This window comes from Artibeus jamaicensis, unplaced genomic scaffold, assembly GCF_021234435.1.
Source record: "Artibeus jamaicensis isolate MK-2021 breed Jamaican fruit bat unplaced genomic scaffold, CSHL_Jam_final scaffold_1964, whole genome shotgun sequence".
Classification (NCBI taxonomy): Eukaryota; Metazoa; Chordata; class Mammalia; order Chiroptera; family Phyllostomidae; genus Artibeus; species Artibeus jamaicensis.
The window spans coordinates 20,588,971-20,613,028 of NW_026522030.1; the positions used below are offsets into that span (position 1 = coordinate 20,588,971).

Here is a 24,058-nt window from a genome sequence, read left to right on the forward strand (position 1 = left end):
TACTCTGCATACACACATGTACATTTATAAAAAGTGGGCCCATATTATACTACATATTGTTTTGAAACTGCTTTTTTTCCACTTTGTATCTGGGTCTCTTTCCAAGTCAGTATTTATAGATGTAGTTATTTTAAAAAACCTTTATTTGAAATATGATATATGTATAGAATCATGCACATCTTGTAAGTTTGCAGCTCAGTTAATCACAATGTGAACATACAGTGTAACCAACAGATCAAGAAATAATAATAATGCAGGTACCCAGAAACCTCCCATTATGCTCTCTACCTCATTCTTTTTAAAAATTAATAGCTTTATTGACCTGTAACTCACATTTCATACAGTTTACTCATAGAAAGTATATAGTTTACTGGCTTCTGGTATTCTGTTATATTCACAGTTGTGCAACCATCACAACTATCAAATTCCAGAATTTTTTCATCACCCCCCCCAAAGAACCCATTGGTGGTCACTCATTTCCTTCTACCCAAATTCTATGCATCAATGATTTAGTTTCTGTCACTACAGATTTACCTGTTCTGGACCACTTGTATAAGTAGAATCATGTAATATATAATCTTTTATGACTGGCTTCTTTTATTTAGCATAATGTTATTAGGTTCACCTATGTTATAACATATTAGTAGTTCATTCCTTTTTATGGTCAAATAATATTCATTTGTGGATATGCTACATGTTATTTACCATCCATCAACTAATGGACACTTGGGTTGCATCCACTATTGGACCATTATGAATAATGCTGTGGATATTTGTGTAGTTGATTTTGTGTGGGCTTATGTTTACATTTCTCTTAGATGCACTCACAAACACCCACATGAGTGGAATTTTCGAGGAACTGCCAAACTGTTTTCTAAGGTGATTTTGTACCATTCATTTTACATTTCCACCAGCAATTTACGAGAGTCCTGATTTCTCCACATTCTTATTAAATACTTATTATCTATCTTTTTGGCTATAGCCATCCTACTGAGGGAGCATTGGTAGTCCATCCATTGTGGTTTTGATTTGCTTTTCCCCAATGGCTAATGATATTGAGCATCTTTCCATGTGTTACTGGTCTATGTGGATCTTCAAAAGACTTTTCTGTAATAGAGGCAGAGGTAAATAATATTTTTGTGTCTTCATAATTTTTAGACAAACATTGTAGTATACCTGTATTTCTTTCTCCTTTCCTTTTTGTTTGGTAAATATAACGTGGAGTTTTTAAAATGTATTTGTTATTTTTATAAATTACATATTTTCTTTTGAGGATGATTTTTAAAAATGTCATGCAGTTATGTAGCCACATTTACAAGTTCTGTAGGTTTATTTGTATTTTAAATTGTTTTGCTGTTGCTTTCCACTCTTGAATATAAATGTAAATCAGTTCATTGGATGAGCATTGCAATTTTCAGAACATGTTTCCACAGATTCTCTATAGGAGTGTTACTGGTCCAAAGTCTGTATGCCCAACACTCTGAAAGGCCAAAACTCACAACGTCAGAATTTGCAGTATGATTGAGAAGGCACCAACTAAGAAGATGGGAGTCCTAGTGGTTCCTTGAATCCATCTTAAGGAAATATGGGGTTCAGGCTTCTTTTATGTTGAAGGAAGGGAAAATGGGAGGGGCTGTTTTTGTAAAAACTCAAGCCCCAAGCAGAATTCCTCTAATAACTAGTATGTCCAAAGCAGAAACTAGTAGCCTGAAGGCCATGGAAACAACACAGGCTTGAACAAGATGGAGTCAGAGAGACCGAGCATTTCACTGACAGGAGCACATGAGTGGATGATCCGTGTGACTGGTAGACCTGACTCAAACATTTCAGAGGTATGGTTAAGGTTTCATTGACATAATCTAGAGCTTTGTTTGATTTTAACTCATCAGGAGTTTCCAGGTAACTCCTGAACTAACTTTCAGTCAGTTACCCTTCTAGGGAGAACATCCTGAGACAGGGAGTTTGCAGAGAAAAATGGTGTACTCTGTTTCTTGGTGATCTGAGAGGTGACTAGGAAAACCAGTTGTACAGACTGGAGAACATGGTCCCATCATCTGGGGAGAATCACTTAATTCCTGAACAATGTACTTACTTGCCTTTGTTCCACTACAGTACATGCATACCTGCATATGTACCCCTGAGGTTCCCTCCATGGCTCCTTCTCTGAGTTATTACAATTATTTTTGTTCAGTGGGCTTTGCTTTACCCACAAGGCAAACAGTTTATATTGAAAACTGAATGGAAATTTTCTTTGAGGATTCTATAGGAGATGGCTCACGGGATGATAGTATTGTGAGTTTCCAAGGCCTAGTGGCTAGTGCTGAATTTCAGGGGCCCAGAAATTGGCCTTTTATTGCATGACTATGGGTGGTCAGACTTACACTGTCTAAAAAATAGAAGACTTGAATCCAAACTGAAAGTGCTAGTTTAATAATTTGTAATGGGAAAGGGCCTTTTTTCTTTTTCTGTTTTTAATCCTCACCTGAGAATATGTTTATTAATTTAGAGGGGAAAGGAGAGAGAGTGGGAGGGATATAGGGAGGGGGGAGAGCAAGAAACATCAGTAGGTCGCCTCCTGCAGGCACCTCGACCAGATACCTAACACGTAACCCGGGTATGTGCCCTAACGCAAGATTGAATCTGTAACCTTTTGGTACAAGGGATGACACTCCAACCAACAGAACCAACCACCCAGGGATGAAAGGGCCTTTTAATGACTAAATGCAGCAAATAAATGTGTTTACCGTGTGCCAGGCCTACTTACTAGGTGTGCAGTAGTAACAAAAACTGGTAAAACCTCTGTTCTTTTGAAGCTCACATTCTGCCGATGTAAGTTAGACAATAACTAATAAATATGTAATGTGTCATAAAAAAGATAAATGCTAATAGAGAGTAGGGTAAGGAGAGACAAGCAAAGAATGAAAGGAGTCAGTTCTCTTTAAATCCACTGGTCAGAGAAGACCTCCATGCAGTGGTGGTGATTGAGCTGAGACCTGAAGCACTGTGTGAGTGCAGGAGCCCTGAGGCCGAAGTGTGCTGGCTGTGTTCAGGGAGCGGGAGGGAGTTTGGAGTGGCTAGAGAGAACTGTGGCAGGAAGCAGGATGGTGACCTTCCAGGCCATTATAAAGACTTTCTCTTTGACTTTTGCTGTGAGATGAGATCACTGAGTAGAGAAGTGATGATGTGATGTAGTAACTTCCATTCCCACAGCAGGATCACTATGCCTGCTGTACTGAAAATGGTCTGTAGGAGGGTAAGGGTGGAGGTAGGAAAAGTGGTTATGAGGCTCTTTAGGGAGAATAGATGAGGCGAGAGGGAACGGGTCAGAAGCGAAGTCAGAAACAGGCTGCTTGGTGTACACTGTATCAGTCCCTCGTCCGCCCTCATCAGTTTGACTCCTGCTTCCTGAGACTGCACTTGCCAAGGTCATCAGTGGCAATGAATTACCAAACCAAGAGCCACTCAGACCACTTTTCCCTGCGTGTCTTACCACAGTTCTCTATAGAATTTACCCTCTTTCTTGAATCCCTATCTCTTGGCTTTTGTAATCTCATGATCCTGGTTTTCCTGTTGCTTTTGTGTCAACTTTTTGTTTGCCTCATTCCTCATTACTACAGCTTTGCGTTGCTCAGGGTTTGGCCCTGTACCCATCTCTTTTCTGTGTTCTCTTTCTTGATGATATCATTTGTTCCCAAGGATTTTAAATAGCATTTATATGCTGAAAGTTCTAATTTTATATATATAAACTGAGAGTTCCTAATTTTATATAAACATTTTGTTTGTTTGTTTGTTTATTTTTGATAGAGGGGAAGGGAGAGAGAAAGGAAGGGAGAGAAACATCAGTGTTTGGTTGTCTCTCACATGCCCCACACTTGGGGACCTGGCCCACAACCCAGGCATATGCCCTGACTGGGAATCAAACCAGCGACCCTTTGGTTCTCAAGCCAGCCCTCAGTCCACTGAGCCACACCAGCTGGGGCCCCAACTTTACATTTTACAGGGAGCTCAAAATTACCTGTCAAAACCTAAAATGTTTACCCAACCAAAACTGGTGATAACTGTCCCATTCACTTTCTTCCCTTAGTCTTTCCCATTAGATGACATCGGTTGCTTAATCCAGGAACCTAAGAGTCATTGTTGACACCTGTTTTTTTTTTCTCTTCCACATCCTTCACCTCGTCCTTTTCAGAAACTTAGCTCCAAAATGTATCTCATATCCTTCCATTCCATGTCTTTCCACGGGCACCATCTCATCTCTCTCCCTGAACTATCACATTGTCCTTTCAACTGATCACATTTCTCTGGCTTCCCTCCGATTTTTTTCTGCACAGCAGTGAGAGAGCTTTTAAAAGAATGGGTCACGTGGCTACTTAAAACCATTCATTGACTTAATGTTGCACTTGTACTTATCTCATCCCCCCCCCCCCACCTCTCATAATGTGTTCCCTGCATAGGCTACTCACTGTGCCCTTTGGGTGCTATGCTCCTATTCCTCCATTAGCTCTTAACTTCCCTCTGAGGCTTTTCTTGGCTACCCTTTCTAAAGGAATTTCTGACTGTCTGCTCTATCATTGCACTTCATTTTGTCCTTTGTAGAACTTACCACAATTCACAATTACTCATTCATGGATTTACACATGTGGCCCGACATTTGTCTCTCTAGGTTTGGAAGGACAGATGAGTCTATCCTTTGCCAGAAAAGTCTGGTCTTGATTGTAATTGATCAGAAAGAAGTGCATTTGGCCCTGACCCACGTGGCTCAGTGAGTTGGGTGTTGTCCCACAAAGTGCAAGGTCTCCAGCTCAATTCCCAGTCAGGACACTTGCCTGGGTTGTGGGCCTGGTCCATGCTTGGGGAGCGTGAGAGAGGCAACCACACATTGATATTTGTCTTCCTCTCTTTCCTCCTCTCTTCCCCTCTCTAAAAATAAATAAAATCTTAAAAAAAGAAAGTGCATTCAGAAGAGGCTGCGAATAATTTTTCACTTTGTCTTGGATGAGTTCCCAGAAGCCCATTCTCCTTTGATCTTTCTTCTTCCTTTCCTTTATCCCTTTCCTTTCGATTCTGATAACCTTCCTTTTTGCCCAAGACTGGGAAGATCTTTGACAGCTTATGTTCAAGGCTGGGTTGACTTGTTCCTGGCTCCATCTAGTTAGGTAGTTTTTAATCATCATATTCTTTAAAACTGAACATTTATTTACAGGACACATCAACATCTCTCTCTTATTTGACCATTTCTTCTAATATAACTTTGATGTCATCCTAATGTACCTTCTTCTGACAAAAATTGGCATTGGGAAGAACAGAGGGAGTGAAGGGGACTGGGGTCCACCTGTTCTGCTTCCCTTCCTTTTAAATAGTCTTTTCTACGAGAGTGCAGACAGCACGAGGCAATAATCTGTCCCCTCTGTTTTTACAATATTATGATTTATGGGGTGCTTATATAATGCCCGGCACTTAGGACCTGCTCAGAACATATGCATGGAATGGAATTGGAGCACAAGCGGGTAGCTCATCTGACAGTTCATCTAAGTGATGGCAGGGAGCAGGGCTTGATGAAAAATCTCTTTATCTCAGCAGTAAATGCCCCTAGTATCCAGAATATCTGTGTGTATATTTTTGTCTGTCCTCTGGGTATAGCTCAAGTTTGGTCTCAGAAACTGCTTCTCATTGCCGATTGCAACCTTCTCATGGTTCTTTGCTTCTTATATGTGCTCAGGTCACTTGATTAAGCTTGTTGTTTCTTCTAGTCCAGAAAGTGTTCCTGGGCCTAGAAAAACCCCATTTCCTACGACCGTGTTTTGATTTACTTTACTCTCCAGATTAAAGTTGTTGGGGTGGGGAGTGGGGTGATGTGGAACAGGCACTTGCACACACACACACACACACACACACACACACACTATTGTCACTCCATTTATTCCACTATGTATGTATATATAAAAGCTTCACTAAACCAGTTTAGATAAAAGTTCTTTTTCTACCTGCTTCTGAATTTCCTGTTTAGTTCTAAGCTTAAATTTTAGATTAGATTAGCTTCTTCCTTATGGTCACTTCCGCTGGGGAAGTACCTAAACCATCAGTTTGGAAACTGAGAACAACTTATTTTTAATATTGTACTATCTTTTGTTTTATTTGCTTAGACACCTATATGGAGTTGTGAGGGTGTGTGGATAATAACTCTGTGTTTATATCAAACAATTGTGCTGTGCCTATAAATGAGAATTGGAATTTCTAGTATATTTATTGGTCATTACTGTTTTTAATCTTCTGTGTCATCTAGTAGTTAGCTGATCGTGATTTGAAGAAACTAGAAGAAGCCCTGGCCAGGTAGCTCAGGTTGTGAGAGCATCCTCCCGACACGCCAAAGCGGTGGGTTTGCCCCCTGGTCAGGGCACGCATGATAATTAACCAGTGAGGCGTCAGTAAATGGAGCAAATCCGTTTTCTCTCTCTTCCCTCTTTCCCTCTCTCCCTAAAATCAGTGAATAGAAATTAAAAAAAGAAACTGCAGGAAAAAAATTAAAATTACATTTGTGGTCTCTAATTGGAGGCGCTGATTTTGGCCCCAGGTACGGTTTTCAGATATAAAGAGGTGTGATTTTGGTGAATGGATTTAATTCTCTGCCTTTCAAGATCTAAAAAATAGGGGGAAGGGCCTAACTTTTTGTATGTTCAAATATTTCCTCTAAAGTGTCAGATAGCAGTAGCCCAAAAATTCATGGGTATAAAACAGCATTTGTGCTGATGTTACCAATCACTATGGAGAATCTTGTGCTCTTCACAGGTTTCCAAACTAAATATTCCTTTCTCCATCTTGGTGGAGGGAAAATGTTAAAATTCATTTTTATCATTGTACATGGTAGTAGGTGATGATATAAAAATAGAAATTTCTAAAATCCACAAATCTCTAAAATGAGCAGTATTTAGTTGTGGTGGAAAGAAAGAATTTCTGTGTAAGCAGCATATAGTGTGTAGAGTTCGTGTTTTATGTGGCCTGTATATGTTGGAGCATGTTCTCTCTCTCGTCACACTCGCAGTCACTCTGCACTCTCTTTCTGCCAGGCATCCAGGGTATTAAATATAAAGGAATTCCTATTTTGGAAAACACTAAAGGGATTGGTGACTAAAGCTTATAAAGCCACAATAACGGGTTTATTCTCCAAATACTGAATACTTAAATGTACCAAAATGAGGGCAGTCCCCCATCACTGATATTTGACAGAGAGGTGTTGGTGTTCATTTTTTTGACAAATGAGTCAGTACCTTAATACAGATTAGGAAGTTTAGTCCTAAGAGGTGGTAGTACTAATTAAAATAAAGTACTTTCAGGGAGGGATATTGCTTGTTCAAGGCCCTGGATCTCACAGATTCCCCTATTGTGTCTCTACTCCTCCCCCTGTCTTTTTATTTTAGATGGAAGGTAATCTTGCTTTCTTGATGCTCTCTGGTTAGGAGATCAAATGTGGAGATATGTTGATTGGAAGGTATAGCGGACTTGTCTCCCAGTCTTGCAACGGAGGTGTGGGGGGCACTTCTGGTCTCTTAGGATTATCACTGTATTGAGGTTCTGCATTCCAGAAGGCTTGCTGTGTTTGAAGAGCAATTCCATAACCTTTGTTGTTGAGCATGCCACAGCCAGCAGTGAGCTGCCTTGCCTGAAAACTGTTTTACTAAAAGCAGTGATTCCGATCTGATAAAGCCATAGATCTTCTCTCCTAACACATGCGTGTATGCACATGCACACAGAATATTGTGTACAGTTTAATGAGTTCACAGACCTCCTGAAGTCCATTGATAAATTTTGGGGGGGCCAGTAGACTGCAATTTGAGAACTTATGCCTTAAAGGTTGACGTCAACAAGGCTTATTATAAAATTTGTACATGAAGACTTTAAAGTTATTCTGAACAAAGGCTTCTAAACTATCTTAATATCTGCCCATTTGCAGACTTCCAAAATCTCCTGGTGGGGGTAGAACCCTTTTGAAAGGATAGATGCCTGTCATTGTCTTATAGCCCAGTAGAAACGAGTTAAAAGTTAATAGATCAATTGCCAGTTAAATGGTTTAAATTCAGTCAGTGAGAGTCCAATTAAGTATGTCCTGTCCTGACCAGTGTGGCTCAGTGGGTTGGGTCTCACCCTGCAAAGCAAATGTCACTGGTTCAATTCTAGGTCAGGGCACGCGGCCTGGGTTGCTGGCCAGGTCCCTGGTTGGGGGCGTGCGAGAGGCAACCGATTGGCGTTTCTGTCCCTCTCTCCCTCCCTTGCGCTCTCTCCAAAAATAAATAAATCTTTTAAAAAAAATAAATAAAGTATGTCCTACTGTAAACTGTTACCTGTTATGTGTGGTTCTGCAACATAGTTTTATCGGTGTTTGGTTTAAATGTGATTAATTCCTGTGAGTCCATTGCTTTCATGTTCTGGAGGAAAGCCAGCACCAGTGATAAAGCTAGTCCTACCTTTACACAGGTTCACCCAGCAGAAATCAGATTTCATTGTCTTATTTCTGGAAGGACCAGTGTCCATTAATTTAAAGAATTTGTGGAAATTTTGGCTTAATGGTTTCTTCAGCTTGTCTCTCATTGTATGATAATCTTGCAGGATGTGAATGTTGATGTAAGTAGTGCAAAAAGCATTTGAACTAGAAACCAGCAGTTCTGACTATTAATATCTTTTCTACCACTAAATAGCCCTTTAACCTTGGAAGGGTCACTTAATCGCCCTAGGTTTTACTTACCTCAAAAACAAGGAGGTTGACCTCTCACTAAGATTCTGTATAATTCTAAAACAAATCCACTATTAAATAGGTCAACACAGTGGTCAACACAACCCAGTGTAGTGTGTTGGTCTTCACACCTGGCACAATGTGGGATATAGCAATTCTGAAACCAAGGAGGTGGGGCATTTGAGCCAGCCAGAACAGAGGAGCAGTGGGCATTCATTATCCTCAGTGAGTTCAGTAGGCTGAAAGCTAAATTGCAGGAAGAGGCCAAGAGAGACCCTTAGTCCAGGAGAGGAGGCAGTTTCACTGGCTGAGTCATTGATGGCAAAAACCAAGAAACACTCAGCAGCAAGCCGTTAGAATTTGATAATTGATGTTCATGATTATCACGAAAAATGTTAAGTTATTTTGTATTGAATGTTTTATAAAGCAGGAGAGTGCATATTTTGGAACAATATCAGTAAATATGGTTGAAATAAAAATTATTTGTTGGATTAGCTGTTATCAGGAAAATTCATCCAGCAGTGGTCTGAGGCCCAGGCCCGCTGGCAAGACCAAACTCCACTGCCCTTTATTTTGCTTGTGTTTTTGTGTAGGCTGAACTTGCGTAGGCTCAGGACCTCTGTGAAGAGGTTATTTTTTCTTTCCAAAAATAACATCCTCCTCTAGCCATGCACAAATGTTAGGTATATGCCTGGTGATGCTGAGAGAGAAGAAGCATTTCAGCGCCTACAATTATAGAACTTACGCTATCAGGGGGTAAGAGATGCTTTCAAAGAAAATAAAAATGTAAAAGACCCTGTAGAAATTCAGACTCTACTGAATAAAGCCAAAAGGGAGCAGGGAATGAGTTGTTGACAGGTCCACACTGGCCCACTGTTTTGGTGTAACAGACTAGCGAATCACTGAGAAACCAGAGCCCTAAGGACTGCCACCAGCAGCAGCTGAGGACTACCTTCAGCACCTATTCTGTGCTTGGGGTACGGGTTCCTAAACAGACCACGAGTGGTCTCTTGCATTAGCTTAAAGTAGCCTCTTGCTCGGCCTGCCATGTAGGAACTGATGAATTGAGTGAGGTTTCCATTCTGCTGCAGCCATAGTGAAAAAGGGTGACTGTTTCTCCTCGGATCAGGTGTTAGAATTAAGTGCTGGAGTTCACTCAAAATAATGCAGTGTATTGTTTTATCTCCTCCCCACCCCATCCTTCTTTAGTAACTCTTAGTAACTCATCACTGTTTGTATAAAGCATCTCCAGACTTTGTTTCTTGGTCCTTAACAATAAACAAAATTGCCTCAAAAAAAAAAAAAAAAGTCATCCAGAGCTTCTATTCCCTGCTGATGCTAGAAAAATGAAAAATTACTATGCTAAATTTTCTGTGACCTAGTCAATTGGCAATTTATGAAATAAAAATAAAGGATTAATGAAAACAAGTACAGTTTTAAACTGAATTCTGTGCTCCTTAGCTTCCTTCTACCGGAGATAGTTGAGAGTTGATTCTTTTGTATAGTTGTGCATACTGTTAAAGAAGCAAAATCTTAAATTGAGATAAAGTACAATACTGTGTTGCAGTTACTCTCGTTCATTTCTGTATTCATGTGGGTGTTGAATACTGATACATTTGAATACTGATTTTTCAGATTTGTAACTAATAAGGTTTAGTTGGATATAACACAAAGGTTTTTGTTAACTAGTATAAATATGTAATCTTGGAAATCGGCTATTTAGTTATAGGATTTAAAATTAATGTATAATTGATACTTGTATTGTGCATAAAATATTTTCTCACCTTTTAAAAATACCTGAAGAAACACAGTATTTGTGCAGTACTGATATATGAAATCTTTTCTAGGGTTTAGAAGCGTATGAAATGTATAGTGTTTCTAACATTGTAGGCACAATTTTAATACTTGTTCTGGAAAATTTTAAACGTGTATAAATGCAGAGAGACTGAAATAATTAACCCCTGTGTGCCCATCACCTGGGTTTAAAAAGTTACCAACTGGGACAATTTTATTTCATATATATTTTCACTTATTTTTCCCATACCTACGTTGGATTGTTTTTGAAGCTATTCCCAATCTTGGGTAGTCATTACACTCTCATGCCACATGGTGGCAGCATATCATAGTTTGAATGTTATGAAGGCCTCTGAGACTATAATTAAAAATAAAGGAGGAGAAATAGGGAATTACTGCTCACTGGTTGTAGGGTTTCTTGGGATAATGAAAAAGTTTGAGAAAATAGATAGTGGTGATGGTTGCACAATATTGTCAATATAATTAATGCCTCTAAATTATACACTTAGAAATGACAGAAATGGTAAATTGTATGTGCTGCATGTTTTTCCACAATAAGAAAATACAAAAAATGGGACAACCTTATGACAGCATATAAATACATGTGGAGATTCAGTAGTATTCTTGTGAAAAGAACTAATGTATTTTTCATATTATCTTTTGGTGGGGAGAGGACTACCTAGATGAGTCTTTAAATCAAAAATTGCTTTAAGCAGCAAAACCGTGACACAAAAAACATTAAGTCGGAACTCCTTGGATGTAGCAAGGGGTCTGCAAAGCTTCTTTCGTTTGTTGAGCAACCTCCCCTGCTTCCACTCCACAGTAGGGTCCCTAAATGTCTTAAAGTATGGCTAGTCATCTGAGCAGTTCCTTCAGACACCAAAAAGCCATTATTCATCAGAGTTACAAGCAGTTATGGAAGAGATCCGGGTATCAGTTGGGTGTTATAACCAAGTTATCACGAGATAATCATATATTCAATTTTTATTTGGGGGGATACAGGCCCTTTCTAGAGAACATTGCATATTATAACAAATCATGCTTCGTTTTCTAGGAGCTGTGAGTTCAGCGCTGGAAGGGGTCTTATATTATTTAGTTTATCTTTTCAAAGATGTGAAAGCTGAGTTCCAGAGAGATTGGCTTGAGAGATTGCCTTACAGCTGGTCAGCCGGTGGCAGGACTGCGCTGGTCGCACCGTCCCACCGCTGCTGTATCCATGGCAGAGGCCCATCAAGGCAGAACACAGCTCGCTGCCTATGCCCTGGGACAGGAACAGTATTCATTCTGCCCCCCCCCAACCCCTGCCCATCCCCAAAGTTCTTTTACCTGATAATTGTGAGGTTCAGTTATTAAAACCAACCTTTGGAGACCAGAAAAGTAAATCAACTACAATATGCAATTCTGAGAAAGTCTCCTTGGAAAGGTTTTGCTACATTTGATCATTTCAATTTGCATTTGCACAATACTTTGATGTGATTTATTACCATGAACACAAACCTTATAGTTGGCAGGGAGGTGGTTGGGGGCAGGAGATTACTGGCTTTGGCCTTAAGACCTGTTCTGCCCTTGCTCTGCCATTAACTTTCTTTTAAAAAATTTACTTTTCTTTTATTGATTCTAGAGAGAGGAGAAGGGAGGGAGAGAAACAGCAATGTGAAAGGGAATAATTAATTAGTTTCTTCTTGCAGGCATGTGAACTAGGGACTGAACTTGCAACCTGGGCATGGGGCCCTGACCAGGATTTGAACCTTTTGACGTTCTGGTTAGTGGGATGACGCTCAACCAACTGAGCCACAGTAGTCAGGGCTGCCGTTAACTTTCTGTATATCCTGGAGCAAGTCACTTCCTCTCAATGCACCTCAGTTTCCTTTTTCTTTTTTTTTAAAATTTATTGATTTTAGAGGTAGAAGGAAAGGGAAGGGAGGGAAAGAAACATTGATTTGTTATTCTACTTATTTATGTATTTATTCATTGGTTGATTCTTGTGTGCCCTGACTGGGAATAAAACTTGCATCCTTGGTGGATTGGGCCAACACTCAAACCAGCTGAGCAATCTGGCCAGGGTCTCGATGGACCTTAGTTTTATGCTCAGTGTAAATGGATAGAGGTAGATTTGATGAGTTTTAAGGGAATCCTTTCAGCAGGGCCAACCAGAGCTGTTGAGCTGTGTGGAGGCTTCAGAATTGGCAGTGAAGAATCACACTCTTCCATGCTTTTAAGTAAAAGGAATTCGTCAGGTAGAAGCTGCCACTTTTAGTTGCCCGTGACAGTGGTTACACGCGCAGTGCATACTACTAACACGAATAGAAGTTCACACGAGTAAATTTTTGTTTAGGTCTCTTAATACAGTTAATACATTTTTTGAGTGTTGAAATCTCAAGCTTCCTCTTGGCCTGGATCCTAAGGTCATTTGGATTTGAAAAGAAAATAGAGAGCAAATGGTAGTTGGCAAGACCATTTCCTTTCTGTGTTTATATTTCTGTGACTTACTCAGTATTTATTTTGAATACTGAGTGTGCTAAGAGGGCTGAAGAATTCTGGGTCTGTAAAAAAATTTTCATTTTCTTTGCTTTTTTGGAGGCTTATTTCTTCCCATAGTTATTTATTTTTTACATTGCTGTCTAGCCATTGTTTATTTTTTAATGTTTTTATTTTTAAAAACTTTTAAACTACAGTTTATTTTCACATAGTTATTTATTTTAGCAGCTCATTTTTACTAAACATTTAAAAACTTCACATACCAAATAGCCACACATCTAGGGCTTGAGGAGTGTAGCTATTTACTGTTAATTTGGAATCCTTCAGAGATAGGAGAATTTTAGTTAGAAATTCTTAATGAGTATCCTGTCTTTCCATTTAGAAGTATTTTTTGATACCTACTATGTGCCCATAGTACTGGGCTTGGCATATCAAAACATGTAAGTCGTGGATTCTACTCCGAAGCAGCTCTTGGTGTAGAAAGAGAAGCAAAGCATTGCACGATGGGACGTGTAATGTGGGGACCTGAGGCTGCACGGAGGAGGCGGGTCTGAACCATGCTGTTCAGACACCGTGGTGAGACTGGAGTCAAAGTTTCTAGGCACACTTAATCTCAAGAGATTAATGAGTCTAACTTGATGTGTATTTAAACTTAATAAACAGTTGGTTTAAAATTATTTAAATTTTTAATTGATTTATTTGAGAGAGAGAGAGATTGATTAATTTGTTGTTCCACTTATTTGTGCACTCATTGGTTGATTCTTGCATATGCCCTGACCCTGGGGATCAAATCTGCAACCTTGGCATATCGGGATGACATTCTGACAAACCGGGCTACCCGGCCTGGGCCTTCATTATTATTTTAATACAAAGAAACAATTGTTTTCAAACCATTTCCTTATCCCAAATTTTCTTTCCATGAATCACAGGGGAGAAAAAAAGTGTTTCATGTGAACTGTTATGAATTCATATTGTCCTTAGCTTTTAGAGATTGTTGGGCAAATCTTCACTGTGTATGTGAACCCTTTATATTAATTCTTTGCTCTTGAACTCTCCAGGAACAGAAAATAACTCTCCACATGATAAAAATTAGTGTAACATTGCCAGAATTTGTACTTGAAGGGCCAGAAGTGCTGCCTGGAGGTTGTTAGCATAGTAAGAACTTGGACAGGGCTAACCCAAGACATGAGCAGAAGCCCAGATGTGCGTGTGGACCACAGAGGACAGCATGAGTGTTTTAAGTGCACAACAAAGCTTGGTGGGGTTTCTTGTGCAAGAGCCGAAACTGTAGGAGACGGCAGAGAAGGAAGACAAGGACTAGATTAGAGCAGAACGAGTGTGAGAGAATGAGACAATTCAAGCCTTAAATGTTGCACTATGTGGTTTGGTTCTTATGTTCCACCTCAAGGTGAAGTGTTTCAAGCCTGGATAAGAGTTGAAACAGAAAATTGCAGTACATTTTTTCCCTAGTTATTTTGTTACTGTCAGTGTTTAGCTAGATACTGAGAAGGGGAACAAAACAGACTAGACATTGAGTTTAATAAACAGGGAAGCAGGAGCCTGTTTGCTTCACCAGGAAGCTACAGCTTTTCACACTCCAGAGGATCATAGCACTTCTCCAGCCAAGGGGATTAACAGTTCTTCCCTCCCTCCTCCAATACCGGTACCAGATTGTTGGGGGGCTTAGGGAGAGGTGCTGGGCTAATCTAACTGGGGGGATGGACCCTATCCAAAGCTTATAAAAACTTGAAAAGTTGATGGGTCACTTTGAGAAAGCACCTAGTCCTCCCAAACCCAAGCTTCTGGTTATAACCCCAGGGTAACAAAGAAGTCTTCTCTCTCTCTTGCTTATGACCCACACTCACACAGTGCTGCACACATCCGTTCTCTTCGGGGAGCCTGAACACCAAAGTGTGGCAATGGACTACAGCTGGAAACACGCTAAGCTAGCTGGGACGCTGGACTGGACTAAACTTGAATGTGGAGCATAAATGCTGGGCAGTGGCCTTTATCCTGGCCCTATTAGACAAGACTGGACTTTTTCCATCATGGGATAGGTAGAGATGGGGCATTGGAAAGCCAGGAAGGAAATCCCTTAATTGTACATCATCAATAAACCACACCACAGAGCCCCATCCTCCCATGCGAGTCTTAGGAAATTCTTTTCCTCATGACACCACAGGAACTCATCTTTCATAGATAACAATTTCAGGTGATGTGTTGAAGTTGTGAGTTGTTTCTGTAAAGGAAAGTGGTCACTGTTGTTTTTGACACTCCTTGAGGTCAGCTGACACTCTGAAGTACTAAGGCAGAAACCTGCATTAACGGGTTGCAGCCTGGCTTTCGGAGAGCCACAGGCCTCCTGGCTTGGGAGAGTCTTCCGCCAGCTAGTGCTCTCTCCCTCATACTCTCCAGGTCCTTTTGGTTTATGGTTTGACTCCCTTGTTTTAGAATGGACTGTCTACTTACACTGCCTCTCATTTCAACTCCATGATTTATTTGTAAGCGTCTCTGTGACAGTGTTGTAGGTTCCATGGCGTTGATCCACATGGCAACCAGTTATGCAATATCAGATTGAGTGTAGGGTCTGACAAGGGATTTTTTTAAATTCATTAAACTATTAACATTAAAAAGAATGAAACAAATGATAGTTAAGTCTATTTCATTATGCAATTTAACAAATAACTGTAATTAGAAAGAAAAAATTACTAAAAACATATTGCCTCAAAACTCAGGACATATGGCCATGAAATCTACTTAGTATGTCTACTCTCTGGTTCCCTAACCATGCTCATTTTCTCTGCCATGTTCAGATTTTTCCAGAAAGCATTTCATGATTAACTTCTTCCCACCTGGTTTTTTTCCGTTCTTCGTTTCTAATATTTGGTGTTTCTTGTTGTCTGTAGGTGTTCCTGAGTCATATCAATTGTGTGTCCTCTGTGTCATTCTACCGTGGAAGCATCATGCCATAACACCCTGTGCTATGATGAGAAAGAGTGAGGTGGTCCACTCTTGCAGACACTGAACCCTAGTGGGGCACCATGTGTCCTGGATCCGCTAGTGTAGCCTGGGAGATCAGAGCTTCGTGGTCTGTGCAGAATTTGCTGGGTTCTGGAGGGGTAATGGATGGACTAGTTGATAGCTGGCTTGAGCCAAGGCTTTGGTAAGATGTCGGTAGTAATGAGACCAGGGCAGATTGTATGTGATGTTGAATGTCTGGTTGAGAAGTTTGACCGTTTTTAATCTTGCAAGTAGCAGACAGCAATTGTTGGTCCCTATGTAGGGAAATGATAATGTTAAAGTGAAGTATTAGGAAAGAGTTATGAGTTGATGCTTTAATTATAGTAAATTCATAAAAGAATGTTATAATTAGTGTCTAAGGACAGGCTAACATTCAGTGGTAAGTATAATAGGCTAAATCTAATGTTCACTGAATCCGAGTGGAGGTACAAATGATTTAACACTCTAGGAAATAATATGTGTTGAAGTCAGTCATTCCCAAAGTAGCTCTGATTCCTTTGAACTGAAGGCCACTTCCCGGGCTAATTTAAATGAACTTGAAGTCATCCTTGAATCGAGTATTAACTTCCCAAAGCAAGCCTTTTTGAAGGAGGTATACAATTTTTTTATGGAAATGTTTATGAATGTGTTAGCCCTTTTGAAATGTCTGGTAAAATTAAATGAGATGAGAAAAGTAGTTTTGGAATCCATCGTAGGTGATGTAATTCAATATTAAGAATTATTTGGCAGAGTAATTTAGTAACCCTGAACAGGTTGAAAGCCTGCAAAATGAAATTACATAAATGATATCTTTACTTATCATCCACCTGACAGTCATGGAGGGTGGATGATAAGTAACATCCTGGCCACTTCACCTAAAGCAGCACTTCCCAGCTTTGCCTTCACTGCGTTAGATTGGCTGGCAGATGGAACCCAAAATAAGTCTGTTTGTGGGGTTTTCAAAACTGTCAGGCCATCAGCTATTTTAGGAAAAAAAGTTTTGGATAGGAAGGTTGAATTCACTATCTGATATTATAGAAAAGTGCTTTGTGAGTAATTTTCACTTTGATTATACAATTAATATCTTTTTCCTTTTGTTATTAGTTTTTAATTACACACATAGTATTTGTAATTATAGAAGATGCATAAGGGGACTAAATGGTAATGGAAAAAATATAATAAAGATTAAATTTAAAAATACGCAAACAGTACAAAATATATAAACATACCCTCAGTGCCACTTCCCTTTTCAGGGATAATTTCTGTTAATATATTGCCAGATAAATTGGACTTTATAATATTTTATCTATTGTTGCTCAGTTTTTTGTTTTTTTTTTTAACTTAACAGTACACTTTGGTAGCTTTTCCATTGTCAGTAACTTTCAGGAGGGCTCTTTAATAAGTGTAGATCATAGGAAGGGATAATGATTTACTTAACCCTTTATGACTGATGGGTACTGATACGATCTTCCCAGTTATAGAGTATGCCAGATGATTTTTGGAGGGATGGAGAAAGAAGGCTGGTACTGTTAACTTTTTCTATTGCCATGTGATGAGAATAAACACTAGTCCTTTCTCGTGCCATAGACAGTGCTAACTTCCTTACATGTGTCATACAAACTTCCCAACAACCTGTGTCAGGTGTTACATCCCTTCCCAGATCAGGAAAAATTGAGGCTCATTTGCCTAAGGTCTCACAGCTCATGAATGGAAGAACAAGAATGAAAACCCATGCCTGTCTCATGGCAAAATCTCGTTTCTTTTCCACTTCATAAATTTCTAGATGTAAATACATTATTAGCAGGCAAATGTTTTTTTTCTTCCAGTGATGTTGTTAGAATTAGCATGAATATAATTTTTGTGTTCTATAAAAATCCACTCCTTATTGATTTGTCGTCTGTAGTCATTAGTGGCCATCTCCCCCCCCCCCTTGCTCTTCAGGCACAGCTCCATTCTGCATAGATTTAAAATATGGCAATACAAAGTGGCCCCTCTGGCTCATTTTACTTCCATTTCTTCTAGTCTTTTGTGGTTTAGAGAGTGTTTGGCATAAATGTCTGTGTAGCAGTATTCAAGGCTGAGAGAAATTTGTAATAATTCTTCAGATTCTAATGACCGTAGTGTAAAACTTCTTACCTTCCTGTTGCTTTGCCGTCCCCCAGACTTGCGGCACTGTAAGGCAGCAGAAGAGAGGGAGGGCACCTCCACCCAAGCAGGAGGTTTTTCTTCCACTTGGGAATGGCCAGTGCCAATTGGCCCTTCTCCTCCCCCCACCTTCTTTCGCTTTGTGGAAGTAGACCTGCTTTCCTCCCTGAGTCTCGCTCAGCTCAGCGAAAACTCTACTCTGGACTGAACCCGTTCCTGAATGCCTGAAACTCCTCCTGTTGTATGTATTGGGATAAAGTGAGGAGGTAGGAATCCTAGACACTTTGTTTTAGATTTTAGTGAATTTTAATTTTTTGAGAAATGTAGACTACTTTGAGGATATGCTAAAACCACTCACCTGGATTGCCTTTGCACTTACAGTCTGAACAAGTTATTTTAGCATTGTTCTCTGATACTTAGACTTTGTTTCCCTTTCTAGGTTGAAAGGTGCCTAAAGATAGGAGCCATGGTATTGCTGTTTTTGTGCTCCCAGTACCAGGCTCAGTCTGCCAGCTAGGAGCATTGATTGGCTTATCACTCAACAGATGATAAGTGAACACTTTTTTAGAGTGTTTCATTTGGAAGCTTCGAGTTCAGGTGAAGAGGATTAGTTACTTAGATGGAGGATAAACATTTAACAGACAAGGTTGTGTCAATAATTTTAGGTGAGATACATGTCACAGTAACTGATCAAAGCATAGGTAGATTTTCCTCTTGAGTTGGTTTTACTTACTGGTATTTATATTTGGGCTCACTTGCATCATCATAGATAACCAAGAGTTAATATAAAAAGATTTTATTTTTAAATTTTTTAATTTATTGATTGATTTTTAGAGAGAGGGAGGGAGGAAGAGAGATAGAGAGAGGGAAAGATCGATTTGTTGCTCTTCTTATTCATGCATTCATTGATTGACCTTGTATGTACCCTGACTGGGGATCCAGCTCGTAACTTTGGCTTATCGGGACAATGCTCTCACCAACTGAGCTACCTGGCCTCTCGAGATTTATTTTTTCCTAGAGAGAGGGGAACATCAATGTGTGAGAGATACATTGATTGGTTGTCTCTCACACTCCCCCAAATGGGGACCTGGCCTACAACCCAGGCCTGTGCCCTGCCTGGGAATCAAACTGGCAGTCTTTTTGTCCGCAGGCCAGCACTCAATCCAGTGAGCCACACCAGCCAGAGCAATATTTTAATTGTAAGATTTGTTGGAGAAAAATCATACATACTCCATCTGATGGTGGGTGAGGAATGGCATCATTTATAGTAAGATTAGCCCATGAAGCCTCATATTCCTGACCTGCTCGGCTGAAATACTGGGAGAGAGAGAGGACTGGCCTCCTGCCATTGTGGCCTGAGTGGCCTTGTTAAGTAGGCACTCCTGTCCTCTTTGCTTCTGAAGTGTTTATCTACTTGGGTCCAGGAAAGAGGGGAAAGGAAGGGCCTGACCTTCTGCTTCTCTGTTGATAGAAAATGGCTTTTTGTCAGAACTAGCAAGTCAGGAAGCAGTCTTCAAAGATTACTGGCCCAGGTTGCCACGGCAAGGCTAAAAGACAGATGATTATCTATTTTATATTATTTACTCTTATGTTTCTGTTTTTAGTGCTAATCTTATTGTGACTCGTCCTTGCTATTGTAAATTAGAATATTTTCCACACATAATGGAAGGAAAAATGGACATAAATGAATCCAACATGAAATACAGAATATGCTTGCCATGTAAGTCTATCATTACTATCTTAATATAATGGGCGGCCATCTTTCAGAAAGGAACTGAGTGGTTTAGCTTTTTCAGATCTGTGTTGAGACCCTTTTTTATTTGGATTACCAGTTTAATGTCAGCTTACCCATCAAGATCATTTGTTTTCACCAAGTACTTTATAATGCATGTTCCCAATATTTAATTTTATTTTTTATGTTTAAATTTTTTAAATTTATTTTTAGAAAGATGGGAAGAGGGGGAGGAAGAGAAACCTTGATGTGTGAGAGAAATATCGATCGGTACCTCTTGCATTGTCTCCAACTGTGGACCTGGCTTGCAACCCAGGCACGTGCCCTGACCAGGAATTGAACCGGGGACCTTACAGTTCACAGGTTGTCACTGGATCCACTGAGTCACACCATCCAGGATGCCAATGTTTTATTGATATTTTTTATCCACTTTTTACATTTTTGTCACCTCCCTCATGAAAACAAAACACCCCGCTTCTGCTTTGGAGTGATAAAAGCCTAATTTCAATGGAAGACTCATCTGTAAAACTTTAGTACACATTTATGAGTATACACGCAGAGGCTGTCCTTAGCATTAGGGGCTGACAGCATTGTTTTGGGAGCTTAACACTTAAATGAATTATTTTGCCACTTTAAAACAGGTGATAGTTTTTGGGAAATTAAATGTATGAGCCCTGGTAGGTAAGAAAACACAGAATTGCAAAGAACCAGATTATACTATTTGCTGCCTAGAAACTCCACTCAATAAGTTCAAGGCATCGACAGTTGTGTTAAACATTTAAGAACCAGAACTGAGTATCAAGTATTGTTCATTTTTCAAATTCAGTTTCTCCCTCTAGATGATGGTCTGTTATCCAAGTAGCAACTGCATAGACTTCACAGAATAATATAAGTTATTAGAGAAATTTTGTTCCACTCACTTTACCTTTGTTTTGAAAGCAATTCTAAGGGGCAAGTCATATATCACTTAAGAATTATGACTTTGGTGTTTGCCTCACATTTTCAACTTGCTAAATAAAATAACTTCAAGTGAATTTAAGAATCTGCCTCATTTTACAACCACTGTAATTTACAATAGGTCTCATCTCTTTCTAAAATTTATGTTTTTGAATAGGTAATAACATTCACATGTTCAAAGTTCAAAGCATAAAAAAGCGTACAGTGAAAAGATTTTCTTGGACACCTGTCCTCCAGCCTCCTGGTTCTTCCTGAACCTAGAGGCACTCAGCGTAACCAATTTCTACACATGTGTACGACCCCAGGCCCGTTGCATTTTCCCCGAACATTCGTAGTGGAGCTCGTTCTTGGTCAGTGCACAAAGAACTGCCTTTTTCCCCCTACAGTTGCAGAGTGTTCCCTTATTGATGGACATTTAAACTAAGCTTTTTCTCATTCTGTTGACCAACTATTGAGCACCTGCTTTATGCCAGGCACTATTCTTTGCACTTAGGATAACAACGTACAAAGCAAGGGGCTTTCCTGCCTTGTGGAGCCAGTTTTTTCTGGTCTTGGGGGAGATATAATAAAATATGATACATAATTTGTACATATATCAATTTGCCTGAGTGCCAGTATACTTACAAAGTGAACTCAGAATTGGAATTTCTGGTTTAAAAGCTGTCTCTTTTTTTTCATCGGAGTAGATAGCTGCCCAGCTGCTCTTCTTTGATGTGCTGGTTTACGTATCTACTATTAGCAGTGTTTGAATGCCTGTTTTTTCATACCTCTTCCAACACAGTGTGTGATCAAACTTTTTGATCTTTACCAAACTGATGCAGAAGAAAGGCATGTCAGTGGAACATTCATTTGCATGTTTCTTTGTAGAACAGCTTACGATTTGTATGTTTTGAAAAGGCATTCATATTTTCTGAGACTCTTGTCTATTATTTTCATTGAGTTTTTATTATTTTAGGGGTTTATTATGTATGTATGTGTATATGTATTTATTTATTTATTACCACTCAGACTGTGCTCTCTCCCTCTTACTCTTCCAAAGGAAGAGAAGAACCATCATCGGTGGCTATTGGCAGTCGCAAAAGCAACACCAAAAGCCAGCTTCACACTCAGGATAGAGGGGTTCTTTAAAAGTTACTGATCTTTAGTACATTTTAATTGATTGATTGATTGTTTGATTCATTAATTTTAGACCCTGGAAATGTGAGGATTTTTTTTCTTTTTTTAAAGATTTTTATTTATTTATCTTTAGAGGGGAAGGGAAGAAGAGAGAGAGAAATATCAATGTATGGTTGCCTCCGGTGCATCCCCTGCCGGGAACTGGCCTGCAACCCAGGTATGTGTTCTGACTGGGAATCGAACCATGATCCTTGGTTCATAGGCCAGCACTCAATCCACTGAGCTACACCAGCCAGGGCAGGATTTTTTTCTTAATCAAGCCTCTTAATATTGTTGAATGGAGTTATATGTTAATATCAATGTTGTATCTATACTAGAAATTATAGCAGTAATTTAATTTCTCATTTATCATTTAGGAAACGTATTAGAGATTTCAGGTGCATTAGCCCAAAGACTTTAATTTATGAGAACTAAAGTGTAAACTAAGTGTATTGTGTTACTGTGTTTGGTCATCATAAATAATAGTTAGATTATTACCCATGCTTAACATATGTGTATATACCTGACATTTTCTATTGAATGGCTGAAACAGTATTTGTCAGATTTCATCTTTATCCCTTATAAAATGGGAAGTAATGAATAAATAAAGTCAATCCTTGGATTACTTTAAAGCTGAGGGGCAGAACACCTGGAAATCACCAATTAGATTACTTTTTAAAAAACGTTTAAGTATATTTTATTGATTATACTATTACACTTGTCCCATTTTTTCTCCCCCTTTTTAAACTGTATTTTATGGATTATGCTATTACAGTTGTCCCATTTTCCCCACTTCACTCCCTTCAACCCTGCACACCCTCTCCCACCCACATTTCCCTCCTTAGTTCATGTCCAAATGTCATACATATAAGTTCTTTAGCTTCTACATTTCCCATACTGTTCTTACCTTCCCCCTGTCTATTTTCTGCCTACCATCTATGCTACTTATTTCCTGTACCTTTTTCTTCTCTCTTCCCCCTCTCACTCCTCTGTTCATAACCTTCCATGTGAACTCCATTTCTGTGGTTCCGTTCTTGTTCTGGTTGTTTGCTTTTGTTTTTGTTTTAGGTGTGGTTGTTGATAATTGTGAGTTTGCTGTCATTTTACTGTACATGTTTTTTATCTTCTTTTTCTTAGATAAGTCCTTTTAACATTTCATATAATAAGGGCTTGGTGATGATGAACTCCTTGAACTTGACCTTATCTGAGAAGCACTTGATCTGCCCTTCCTTTCTAAATGAAAGCTTTGCTGGATAGAGTCATCTTGAATGTAGGTCCTTGCCTTTCATGAGTTGGAATACTTCTTTCCAGTTCCTTCTTGCCTGCAAGGTCTCTTTTGAGAAATCAGCTGATAGTCTGATGGGCACTCCTTTGTAGGTAACTCTCTCCTTTTCTCTTGCTACTTTTAGGATGCTCTCCTTATCTTTAATCATGGCTAAGGTAATTATGATGTGCCTTGCTGTGTTCCTCCTTGTGTTATAGAACAAGTCCAAAGTGGGCACAATATACTATTACCAAAAGTACCCCCACTAGGTTCACATTGTTTGCCGCCATAGGAAAGATGTCTCTCGATGCCAGAGATTTGTGAAAAGGAAAGAAAATGTTTATTTAAAGCTATACAGGCTTGAAGTAGCAACCTAATGTCTTCATTAAAATATTAAAGTCTTTTAAGATACCCACAGACACACACCGTCCTTCCTTCTCCCTCTGGCCTTATCTGGGCTACTGTATCTCAGGAAAAGTTGCAGTCCGTGATTCAGGCTCTCAGCACCATCAGCTGTGTCGGTGTCAGGATCTGCAGTTAATCCAGAGGTATGCTGCACCTTCTCATGGCCCACCAACAAAAGTCCTTGCACCCCTTTTCTTCCAGGCAAAGTCTCTCCTACTTCTTAAGCCACGTGGCCAAAGGGAGCACCTCAAAGCCATGGGGTCTTCACTCTAGCCAAAAGCATATGGTTCTCTCCCCACCAAAGCTTTGGGGAAGAGGGTCACCACTCTGCCAAAGCCGAGTGGTGGTTCCCTGCCAAAGCCGCATGGTGATTCTCCCTCACATGGATGTGGGAGTTTCCACT

General features: G+C 39.6%; 1 protein-coding gene and 1 non-coding gene across 4 annotated transcripts in view; one reads left to right on the top strand and one right to left on the bottom strand.

Moving 5' to 3' along the window:
• The window catches only part of RNF38 (ring finger protein 38), a 123,935-nt gene that overhangs the window by 15,000 nt on the left and 84,877 nt on the right, over nucleotides 1-24,058 (top strand). The gene's annotated exons all lie outside the window — the stretch shown is intronic.
• LOC119048790 (small nucleolar RNA U3) lies at nucleotides 21,831-22,040 on the bottom strand. Its single transcript, XR_008389967.1, has one exon. It is a non-coding gene; the product is annotated as a small nucleolar RNA U3 (small nucleolar RNA).